This window comes from Chrysochloris asiatica, unplaced genomic scaffold, assembly GCF_000296735.1.
Source record: "Chrysochloris asiatica unplaced genomic scaffold, ChrAsi1.0 scaffold00088, whole genome shotgun sequence".
NCBI classification, from domain to species: domain Eukaryota; kingdom Metazoa; phylum Chordata; class Mammalia; order Afrosoricida; family Chrysochloridae; genus Chrysochloris; species Chrysochloris asiatica.
Genome location: NW_006408606.1, coordinates 2,587,434 through 2,600,112, shown reverse-complemented (window position 1 = coordinate 2,600,112; position 12,679 = coordinate 2,587,434).

Sequence of the window (12,679 nt, the reverse complement as noted above, 5' to 3'; positions counted from 1 at the left end):
AAGTTTAGCTATCTTGGCCTCCAAGGAGCACTCTGGCTGCACCTCTTCCAAAACAGATCTATTGGTTCTTTTGGCAGTCCATGATACTTTTAGTATTCTCCTCCAACATCACAATTCAAAGACATCAATTCTTCTACCATCTTCCTTATTCACTTCCCAGCTTTTGCATCCATATGAGGTTATTGAAAATACCATGGCTGATGGGTCTTGGCTGAAAACAGAGAAAATCAGAAAGATGTTTACCTATGCTTTATTGACTATGCAAAGGCTTTTGATTGCGTGGATCATGAAAAAGCTATGGACAACATTGTGAAGTATGAGTATTTCAGAACACTTAATTGTACTTTTAGAAATCTGTACCTGACCAAGAAGCAGTTGTTCTAACAGAGCATGGGAACACTGAATGTTTTTAAATTGGGAAAGATTTGTGACAACGTTGTGTTCTTTCACCATATTTATTCAACCTGTATGCTGAGCAAATAATACGAGAAGCTGGGTTCTATGAAGAAAAACATGGCATCAGGATATGCATGTATCACCTGCGATATGCAGATGATACAACCTTGCTTGCTGAAAGTGAAGAGGACTTGAAACATTTACTGATGAAGATCAAAGAGCACAGCCTTTGTTATGGATTGCATCTCAATGTCAAGAAAACAAAAATCCTCACCACTGGATCAATTAACAACATTTTTATCAAAGGAGAAAAGATTGAAGTTGTCAAGGACTTAATTCTTCTTGAATCAACTATGAATGTTCACAGAAACAGCAGTCAAGAGATCAGATGACGTATTGCATTGTGTAAATCTGCTGCACAGGATCTTTTTAAAGTGTTGAAGATCAAAGATGTCAGCTTGAGGACTAAGGTGCGCCTGACCCATATATATGCAGTATCTATTTTAAATAAAAGGTGTTTTGATGAAAGTGATCTCGAAAATATTAACAATTTTACATATTAAATTTATATATAAAAAATCTTTCCAACGGCATTTTATGTTCAAATTACATACGAAAACTACACTTGAAAGGGAAGTACGTCAATCTAAATGTGCTTCTCTCTAAAAACAAAGGAAAGGCTCTTCTTTTTGAAAAGGCTCTTTTAAAAATCCACTTTCCCCTTATCAATGGTCTTGTAGGCAAATTACAAAAACCAAACGGCCTCCACTCGTCTCTCAGTTTGCCATATTGTGGTGGCTTGTGAGTTGCTGTGATTCTGAAAGCTATGCCACAGGTATTTCAAATACCAGCAAGGTCACCCATGATGGACAGGTTTCAGATGAGTTTCCAGACAAAGACAGACTAGGAAGAAACAATGACGAACTACCTCTGAATACTTAGTCACTGAAATTTTTATGAATAACAGAAAAACGCTGTCAGATATAGTGCTAGAAAATGAGCCCCTCAGGTTGGAAGGCACTGAAAATGCAACTGTGGAAGGGCTGCCTCCTCAAAGTAGAGTTGACCAATGATGACGCAAATGGAGTAAAGCCCATGAGAGCAAAGCCTACGGAACCTTCATCTGCTGATGGGTAACAACTCAAAATGAAGAGAAACAGCTGTAAACATTCATTGAAAATTGGAACATGGAAAGTACGATGTATGAATCTAGGAAAATTGGAAGTTGTGAAAAATGAAATGGAATGCATAAACATCCATATATTAGGTATTAGTGAACTGAAATGGACTGGTACTGGCCATTTTGAGTCTGACAACCACATGGTTTACTATGCCGGGAATGATAAATTGAAGAGGAATGGTGTTGCATTCATTGTCAAAAGGAACATATCAAGATCAGTCATGAGGTACAATGCTGTCTGTGATAGGATAATATCCATGCGCCTACAGGGAAGCCCAGTTAATACCACTATTATTCAAATTTACGCACCAATCGCTAAAGCCAGTAAGGATGAAATAGAAGAATTCTACCAACTTCTTCAATCTGAAATGGATCAAACTTGCAATCAAGATGTATTGTCATTACCGGTGATTGGAATGCAAAGCTTGGGAACAAAGAGGAAGGATCAGTAGTCGGAAAATATGGCCCTGGTGATAAAAAATAATGCTGGAGAACCCATGATAGAATTCTGCAAAACCAATTATTGTTTCCTTTCAAATACCTTACTTAGACTTTCAATATTCTCTCAAGCATAAGAGATGACTATACACATGGACCTCACCAGATGGAATACATAGAAATCAAATTGACTACATCTGTGGAAAGAGAAGATGGATGAAAAAGCTCCATATCATCAGTCAAAACAAGACCAGGGGCAGAATGTGGAACAGACCATCAATTACTCTTATGAAAATTCAAACTGAAGATGAAGAAAATGAAAACAAGTCCACAAGGGTCAAAATATGACCTTGAACATCCCATCTGAATTTAGAGATCATCCAAAGAACAGATTTGATACATTAAACACTAAAGACCGAAGACTAAAAGAGTTGTGGCATGACATCAAGAACATCATATATGAAGATAGCACAAAATCTTTGAGAAGACAATAAAGAAGGAAGAAGTCAAAATGGAAGTCAGAAGAGACACTGAAGCTTGCTCTGCAGTGTAGAGATGTAAAAGCAAATGGAAGAAATGAGGAGGTCCAAGAGCTGAAGAGAAAATTTCAAAGATAAGTTTAAGAAGATAAAGACAAATATTACAACACGTTTCGCAAAGATCTGGAATAAGAAAACCAGAAAATGAAGAACACGCTCAGCATTTATCAAGCTGGCGGGGGAGACGGAAGGAAAAATTCAAGCCTCGACTTTCTTTATTGAAAGATTCTCTGGGAAAATCATTGAATGAGACAGAAAGCATCAAGAGAAGGTGGAAGGACTACAGAGTACTGTACCAAAATGAAATAGTTAAAATTCAACTGTTCCAAGAGGTAGCATATGCTCAAGAGCCAATGATACTGAAGGAGGAAGTCCAAGGTTCATTGAAGGAATTGGCAATGAACAAGGTACCAGGAATTGATGGAATAAAAATTGAAATCTTTCAAGAAAGTGAGGCGGCACAGGAGGCACACACTCATCTCTGCCAAGAAATATGACTGACTGATTGGAAGAGATCCACATTTGTGCCCATTCCAAAGAGAGGTGACCCAATGGAATGTGGAAATCATTGGACAATCTGTTTGATATCCATGTGAGTAAAGTTTTGCTAATGGTAAAACAGAAATGGCTACTAGCATACATTGACAGAGAACTTCCAGAGGTTCAAGCTGGATTCAGAAGAGGCCATGGAACGAGAGATATCATTACTGATGTCTGATGGATCTTGGCTGAAAACAGAGATTATCAGGATGATGTTTACCTGTGTTTTATTGACTACACAAAGGCTTTTGATTGTGTGGATCATGACGAGCTATAGACAACATTGCGAAGTATGAGTATTCCGGAACACTTAATTGTGCTCATGAAGAATCTGTACCTGAACTAAAAAGCAGTTGTTCAAAGAGAACATGGGAGCACTGAATGGTTTAAAATTAAAAAAGGTTTGCAAAAAGGTTGTATTCTTTCACCATACTTATTCAACCTGAATGCTGAGCAAATCATCTGAGAAGCCTGGTTCTATGAAGCAAAACGTGGCATCAGGATTGGAGGAAGACTCATTAACAACCTGCGATATGCAGATGATACAACCTTGCTTGCTGAAAGTGAAGAGGACTTAAAACATTTACTGATGTAGATCAAAGAGCACAGCCTTCGGTATGGATTGCATCTCAATGTCAAGAAAACAAAAATCCTCACCACTGGACCAGTAAACAACATTCTTATCAATGGAGAAAAGATTGAAGTTGTCAAGGACTTCATTCTTCTTGGATCAACTATCAACATTCATGGAAGTAGCAGTCAAGAAATCAAATGACATATTGCATTAGGCAAATCTGCTGCACAAAACCTGTTTAAAGTGTTGAAGAGCAAAGATGTCAGCTTGAGGACTAAGGTGTGCCTGATCCAAGCCATGGAATTTTCAATAACCTCCTTTGCATGTAAAAACTGGACAGTGAATAAGGAAGACCATAGAAGAATTGATACTTTTGAGTTATGGTGTTGGAGGAGAATATTGAAAGTGCCATTGGCTGCCAAAAAAACCAATAAATCCATTTTGGAAGACGTGCAGCTGGAGTGTTCCCTGGAGGCCAAGGTGGTCAAACTGTATCTCTCATACTTCAGACTTATTGTCAGGAGGAGAAGGATATCATGCTTGGTAAGGCGGAAGGTCAGAGAAAAAGACAAAGACCCCCAACGAGATGGATTGGCCAAGTGGCAGCATTGATGGACTCAAGTGTGGCAACAGTAGTGAGGTTGCCTCAGGATCGGGCAGTGTTTCGTTCTGCTGTGCATAAGGTCGCTATGAGTCAGTACTGACTTGATGGCACCTAACAACAACAGGCACATTACACTGATGCATTCTGACATACCTGTACATTATTACCTGAAGATCCAGACACCATAAGATTGGGGAGAAGTTATTTTTGATAAAAGTAATATAAAACTTTAAAATATTTTACTTATCTCCTATAAAGAACAACTTTTTGTTGTTAAGCGCCATGGACCCCATTCAAATGCATAACAACCCGGTATAAAGTTCCCAAGTCTGCTGGTGCAGAAAGCCTCATCTTTCTCCATTGGAGCAACTGGTGGATTGAACTACCAACCTGAGGTTTGTCCAATGTTTATCTTTCAGAATCACCATATTCCCTATTGACCTATAGTGTAAGATATTGAGAGGTCAATAGTCACTCCATTTGGAGTCCCTATCAATACACCTTTCTGTGTGGTGTAGCAGGATAAGCACTGGGTTTTAACCACAAGGTCAGTGGTTCAAATCCACCAGCCAGGCCTCAGAAATCTATGAGTCAAACCACCTCAGTGGCACATCACAACAATAAGAAAGACAGACATCTGCATAGGAAGAGCTAGAGAGGTTTCTACTTAGTAATAATGCCTTTTTTATTTGATTAGGCTCAATTTGACAACAGTCCAAATTTGCTTTTGCAGGTTTATCTCAGTTATGAAAAACACTTTGTATAAATGACCTAAAATTGAACAATATAGTATAATGAAAGTTTCTTTAACTACACTCACAGAATTCTTCATCTGAAGCGGCTACTAAAAGTCAATATAGAAATAAAAATTCAAAAGCTTGGTGGCGATGAAGTTGAGATGCTAAACATTTAAACTAGTATTGATCTCAACAGGATTCGAGCAACAAATTTTAATCATGCAATACCCTTATATCATTAATCTATGAGGATTTAATAGATTTTAAATTCAAAATGTGAAAAACGAGTATGTTTAAATATGGGAAACATTTTGAAACAAGGGTTTGCGTTAGAAATATATAAATTTATATACATGTCAAAGTGAAAAAAATTATTTTCTTTACAAGATATCATACCATATAGTTCAAGAGGTCTTTATTATCTGTAAATAAATAGACATATAATCATAAAATATTAATTTTATCAACAAAAGTACAAATAATAGTGTTAGGTTAAATATTAGGTTTGTACCAAGATGTAATCAGAATTTTGTCTGCTAGTTCATTTATGAAAAAAAAAAAGCATATATATATAACCTTACTATGTTTTATATTTGAAAGAAAAGATTCTGTTTAGCAGGGAATTCATGAATATAGTGCAAATTCCAGAATAGTGAAAAACATCAAAACTTCATAAATCTCTTATAGTACAATTTAATTAATACATAAATTTTAATTAAAAAGACTCAGAATGAGCAAAGCACCTATGGATACTCACGATACATCAACGCATATCTTTATCTGTTCTTTTTTTGTTTGTTTGTTTTGAGCTGGAGGTTTCTTCAACTGAAATTACTATCTTTTGTTCCTAACCTGAGAAGACTGAATTGAACATCCTGTATGAGCAACATTTGGGTGCTGTGATGACAGGGTTGCTGAAGCACAATGCAGATTAATTGGATCTCCAAAACTTGCAATTAAGTTTCAGTGTGTTTATTTATTGTTCCAAAGTATAGGTTTGGTGGTGCTGTTTATAAAACTTGTAAAGCTTGCTGTTTGTAAAATTCTACTATATTGTAAATCAGCATTGAATATGTATCTAATTGTGCCCCAGAGTTGGCTATGGCTCTGTAGCTGAGTATTTTGCTATCTAAGTATTGTAGATATAACAATGGTACTTACCTTGGCATGCTGTAGAAAGGGTGCATCTGGTAATATCTCCAGATACATTGTACCATCTCATGACTTCGACTAGCCTGACTTCAAACAAATCTGTAGCAGGTCTCAGGAACACTTTTCTGTGGTGAAAATATTGTTCTTTGAGCACTTTTAAATAATACCATACTGAAGTTATGCAGCAAAACAGACAGATGTTTGAAAAATCTTTTGCAGAGTCATTAACATTTATTAGGTTCACGGTGGATTATTTTTTGAGGTGCAACATGGTTTTCCAGTTCTTCAATCTATTATCTGTACTGCTGAAACTATACCAGAAACTACTGAGCTATGATTCTGAAGTTACATGCAGGAGTTATAGTTTCATATTGAAATCCAGGTGATGGTTTTTGAGATTTGAAAGTGAAGTCTCGATGGCACTTAAAACAATGGCTAATGGAATTCTTCTGTTGAAAAAAAAATTGTGTCAATTCTGACTCATAAAGACAAAAAAAAAAGTGTCAATTCTATCCTCATGTTTCAGGGTAGAACTTCACACAAGGCTTTCAATAGTAGTACATTTATCAAGTGATTATCAATCCTTTCTTCTAAAGCACTTCTGGGTGGATTTTAACTAACATTTTGTAAGCATCTGAGCAGTTAACCAATTGTGTGACATAAGGCTCCAATATCAGTAAGATACTTAGGGAAAAGCTTCACACACACACACACACACAGAGACACACACACACACACACACATATAGATCCAAGCATCCCTCCAACAGCATTCTCTACTCCTCATTTGGTTTCTTTTGATAATTCTTTGCAATGGCCACATACAACCCAGACACCAAACTGACAGCTATGGGGTTTACTAGGGAAATTAACAGGTTACAATGCAGAATTTAAAAATGCTCGGAGCACAGCTATTTCAGTCAATACAGTCTTTCCTCTGCTGTATCCACAGTCAGGCCTCTCTCTGCCCATAAACGCTCACAGGTCACACCACTCTACTATAAACAGCAGCCTGTAGGCTATTGGCTCTAGCTGTGTGGGTCAGCATACTATCCCACTCAATAAAGTTCATGGAGGCATCCCAGTCTGTAAGCAAACAGCTTTATTTGCTCCCTAGGCTGGGAAGACCAGCACTTTGTCTCATGCTTTGGCTCTTGGTTCCACTGTTGCTGCTTATCTGCCACTCATCTGGTTTCAGTTTTCTGTCTCTGTATCGAGGAGGTACAATTCACAGGGATCTTTGAGTCCAATGGACACACTTCACTTTTGGCTCTTCTTCTTTGATGGTAGTGATATTCTTTGTTTTTATTCTGAGATGGCTTATATTATTCCCAGTAAGATGGCAAAACTGACCAATCACTATTAGCCCTGTGTCTTAGCCTGGGCTTTCTAGAAAAGAAAACCAGTGAAACATATATATAAATATATAAAGAAAAGTTTGTTTCAGGAAATGGCTTAAATTGTAGAGTCCCAGGTACCCATCACAAGAGAGGGAAGAACATTTCCTGTGTGCCCATTATAATTGGGAGCAGGTTACACCCCAAAGGAAGCAGCCCTTCAGTTGATTGATTGCTGATAGTCACTCATTGTAGAGTAAACTATGTCTGTATTAGGTTTAATCACAATGGGAACAAGCACATTTTAACTGTTAAAACTATTAAAAGGAGCTCTGGTAGCGTAGTGGTTAGAAATTGGGCTGCTAATCTCAGGGGCAGCAGTTCGAAACTACCAGCTGTTCTGCAGGAGAAAGATGAGGCTTTCTGCTCCCATAAAGATTTAGAGCCTTGAAAATCCTGTTCAGTGTCGCTATGAGTTGGAACCGACTCCACGGCACATAACAACAACAACAACTGTTAAAACACTGGAAGTCCTGACCTAGCCAAATTGACACAGAACCCTAATTACTACACTTTTTAACAACCACTCTCAACTCAATCATATAATCTATCAGCATCTTCCCCCACCTTCAGTTACCCAGATCTCTCAGGAAACAAAAATTTGTTGGATAGTTTCAAAGACTATGGCTAGAACAGACATATGAAGTGGTTCACTGCACCATACCATCTGTGTTTCATTTATGTGTGATCTCACAGTCTCCACTTTTGTAACCAAATCCACTTTATTTACACCACACTGTATGATATGAAGAGTAGAGTGGTAGAGTTTGCTTGTTTTCTTGTAAGTCTTCACATTTTTACAATTGGTTGTTTTTCATTATGAATTTAAAAATTTTACATTGAATTTATATAATCAAGTATGGCCTATTTTAATATTTCTTAGGTATATAATCTATACTAATTTTTAATGGAGAAAATTAAATATAAAGAGTTCACCTGAAGCACTAGTATATAATTTGCAACATGTTCTATCACATGGGCACATTATAGTCTACTAAATTTTAGTTAACTCTAGTTAGATTAAAAGCTAGCTAATGAAAGTGACTTTAGTTGCCAACATACAACTATAGCAATAATTACTCAAAGTAATTACTCAAAGTCTTGCAAAAGAGTAAAATTGAATTCAATAATATATAGAGAGCATTTACTATAAACAGTTGGCCAAAATCCAAGTTAAAGTGTTATGTCAATTAGCACAATAAAACCTTCCTGTTTGTGTGAAAATTACATTATAGGTGTGGTTATTGCTGTTGGTATTAAGCACCTTTGCACTGGCTCCAGCTCATAACAACCCTGTGTTGAGTTTTTGAGGAATGGCTGGTGGGTTTGAACTACTAGCCTTGAGGTCAGTAGTCCAGTGCTTACCCTACAGTGTCACACCAAGCACCATAGGTGTGGTGGTATTGTTGGTAGTGCTCTCAAGTTAGTTCTGGCTCATAGTGACCCTAAGGAATGGCTGGTGCATTTGAATCATCAGTCTTGCAGTTACCAGTCCAGTGCTTATCCTACACCAGGTCTCCATAGGTGTGGTAAGGGAATAGAAAATCAACAAATAACATTTCTGGTAGGTGACAAGGTCATTGAAAATGTTTGGTAGTAGAAAATAAGGGAGAGGTGACGTTGCAGAATTCACATAGCTTCATAACATTTTGGGTCTGCTATTAGTAGCGTAGTGGTTATGAATCAGGCTGTGAACTGCAAGGTCAGCAGTTCAAAACTACCAGCTATTTCATGGGAGAAAGATGAAGCTTTCTGCTCCCGTAAATATTTACAGCCTCAGAAACCCTGTACAGGGTCGCTATGAGTTGGAACCAACTCCACAGCACATAACCACCAACACCACAACTGAGTCCTGTTGTGGCACTGTGGGTTAATGTACTAGACTGTAAAGTTGGTTTGAACTGTAAGGTCGGTAGTTTAAGCTCATCAGGTGCTCCTCAGAAACCCTGTACAGGACCGCTATGGGTTAGAACTTAATAACATGCTATTCTTAAAAGATTAAATTGTATCCAAAAACTTCCCTGATAAGAGTTTGAATTATACTTGTAGATATAATCCTGTTCAGAAATAAACACTTCTTTGTTAAACTAAATGGGCCATACACATAGTAACCACTAACTGACTGATTTTGAGTAGATTTTAACTCATAGCCACCCTAAAAGACAGAGCTGCTCCGTGGGTTTTCGACGCTATAAATCTTTACAGAAGAAGACTATTCAAACCACTAATTGGTTAGTAGCTCAATGATTAACTCACTGCACCAACAAGGCAGGAGTATTGATCAGAGAATTAGATCTGATTTTCCTGTTTGAAAAAACCCTTACTTCTGCTTTGTTAATTCACTGTGAAGAAGCAGGATTGGAAATAAAGAGCTCAATTAGCAGATACTACATTGGAGGAGCTCAGGTAGTGTAGTGGTTACGAAATGGGCTGTGAATCACAAGGTCAGCAGTTTAAAACTACCAGTTGTTCGGTGGGAGAAAGATGAGGCTTTCTGCTCCCATAAAGATTTACAGCCTCAGAAACCCTGTACAGGGTCGCTATGAATCATAACTGACTCCCCAGCTCATAACCACCGCTACCACATTCATTTAGTGATAGCTAATTTGTTCTGATTAGAGAGAAAGGGTGGAGATGCACAAAGTAGGACCTAAACATATTTTGAAGATAGAATGAAGAGGATTTCCTAATATGCTGTATAACCAGGTTTGAAAACATTCTTGGAAAAGTTCCATCACCTTTCAACTGGATTTTCCATGAACTTTTTGAAGCCCACTCATTTGTGAAATACGACAAGAAGAGAAAAGTCTTTTGGAGTACAAGAAGAAAGCACATAACAGATTTACTGGCTCAGCTAATTTAATAATCTGGTAGCAAGCTTGCTCCAAGCATTGTTTGATTAGTTTTCTGGCTCTGTTTCTTTGTGATGCTTTGGTGCCATCATATTCCTTTGGCAGGTTCATCTTTCATGGCAGTAACATGATGGTAGAAATTTCAAATGTCTTAACTGTATGTTATACAGTTCACAAGAGAGAGATTTTCTTTCAGTTATCATCAAATTAAAATCATAAATCTTCCTCTCTTAGGTCCAATTAAGTCATATGTCCACTTCTGAACCAATCACAAAAGGCAGAAGAGTGCCATATGAAGACAGGTTTTCAGTATCCTTACTGTATTATAACATGGCTTCAGCTCTTTAAATTTTTGTAAGAATTAAAATAAAAACCATACTGTTTTGCTATTGCTGCATCAACCATATGATTAAAAAAAATGTAAGTTCCTTTATAATCAATTAATCTACTTTATTTTGCAAGTACTCCAGAGACCTGGAATTATTTTGTCCATTAAAATTTTCTTATTATTTGTTGCTATTTGGTTAGAGTTGTGCTATGACTATTAAATGAATCTGACATATTCATTCAGATACCAGTGCCTTTGTTCATATTTTCCTATCATTTGCAGAATCCTGTTCTCTTTAAATTTCACTGCCTATAATATAATTATTCTTTGTGATGCACAAAAGCATTGCTTCCTTCATAAAACCTACTATAGATAGTCATTATTCCTTGCTTTTTGCATTCTTCAAATTATTATGCAATTATTATTGCATATAACTATTACAATATGTTCTTACACTTGGTTATGCTTTGCATAGATAGATCTTTGAATTTATTAACTACATGATATACGTTTTTTTTCAGTTACAGTTTGAGAATTTCAATGAAGGAAGGGATCATTATGAATGTTGTTGTCAAGTGCTGTTGAGATGGTTCGAACTCATAGCAACTCTGTATACAGTTTCTGAGGAATTGATGGTAGATATGAACTGGAAACTCTGGGGTTATCAGTTTGGTGTGCTTATCTTACAGAGCCAAACCAGGACTCCAGTGATGATCTTACAGTCCTGCAGCACCACACCAGGATTCTTTAATTCATAAAAAAGAAAGTATTTCTGAAAAACACATTGTCTTCAAATAAATATTTAATAAGTTATAGGATAATACTTTTGAGTTTTTAAAAATTTTTTAAATTAACTACCTTATAATATGTGAAAGGAGTCCTGGTGTGGTGCTTTGGGTAAATGTGCCAGACTGCAAAGCCATTTGAACTTCAGGGTTAGCAGTTCAAGCTCACCAGCTGCTCATTGGGAGCCCTATACTGGGTCACTAAGAGTAGGCATCAACTCGACAGCACTTAAAAACAAGAAAAATATGTGAAACATATTTAATTAATTTTCACATTATTATTGCATTCCTCAGATTACTTTTAATATATTTTTGCTACTACCAAGTAGGAATGAAAGCATAGATAATCTATAGACTTCAAGAAATATTACTAAAGACTTCTGTGGGCAACAAACTCACAAAAGACAGCTATAGACATATACTATCTTAATTAACAAAACAAAAATCCTCACCACTGGACCAATAAACAACATTCTTATCAATGGAGAAAGACTGAAGTTGTCAAGGACTTCATTCTTCTTGGATCAACTATCAACACTCATGAAAGCAACAGTCAAGAAATCAAATGATGTATTGTATTAGGCAAATCTGTTGCACAAGACCTTTTTAAAGTGTTGAAGAGCAAAGATGTCAGCTTGAAGAATAAGGTGCACCTGATCCAAACTGTGGTATTTTCAATAAACTCATGTGCATACAAAAGCTGGACAGTGAATAAGGAAGACTGTAGAAGAATTGATGCTTTTGAATTAATGCTGTTGGAGGCGAATACTGGAAGTGCCACGGGATGTCAAAAGAACCAACAGATGTGTTTTAGAAGAAGTGTAGCCAGAGTGCTACTTGTAGGCCAGGATGGCCAAACTTTGTCTTTCATACTTCAGGCATATTGTTGGGAGGGACCAGTCGCTGTGGAAGGATATCATGTTTGATAAGGTGGAAGGTCAGAGAAAAATAGGAAGATGCCCAAAGAAATGGATTGGCAAAGTGGCAGTATCAATGGGCTCAAGTGTGGTAACAACAACATCTTAATTACACTTTTGTATTTTAGTTTATTATCAGAGAAAGGGAGGAAGCAAAGCAAGATAATAAAAAAAGAAAGAAAGAGAGAAGGCTGATAGAAGAGAGAGGAATTTGGAAGTTACTCTTTTAAAGAGGCCTGGT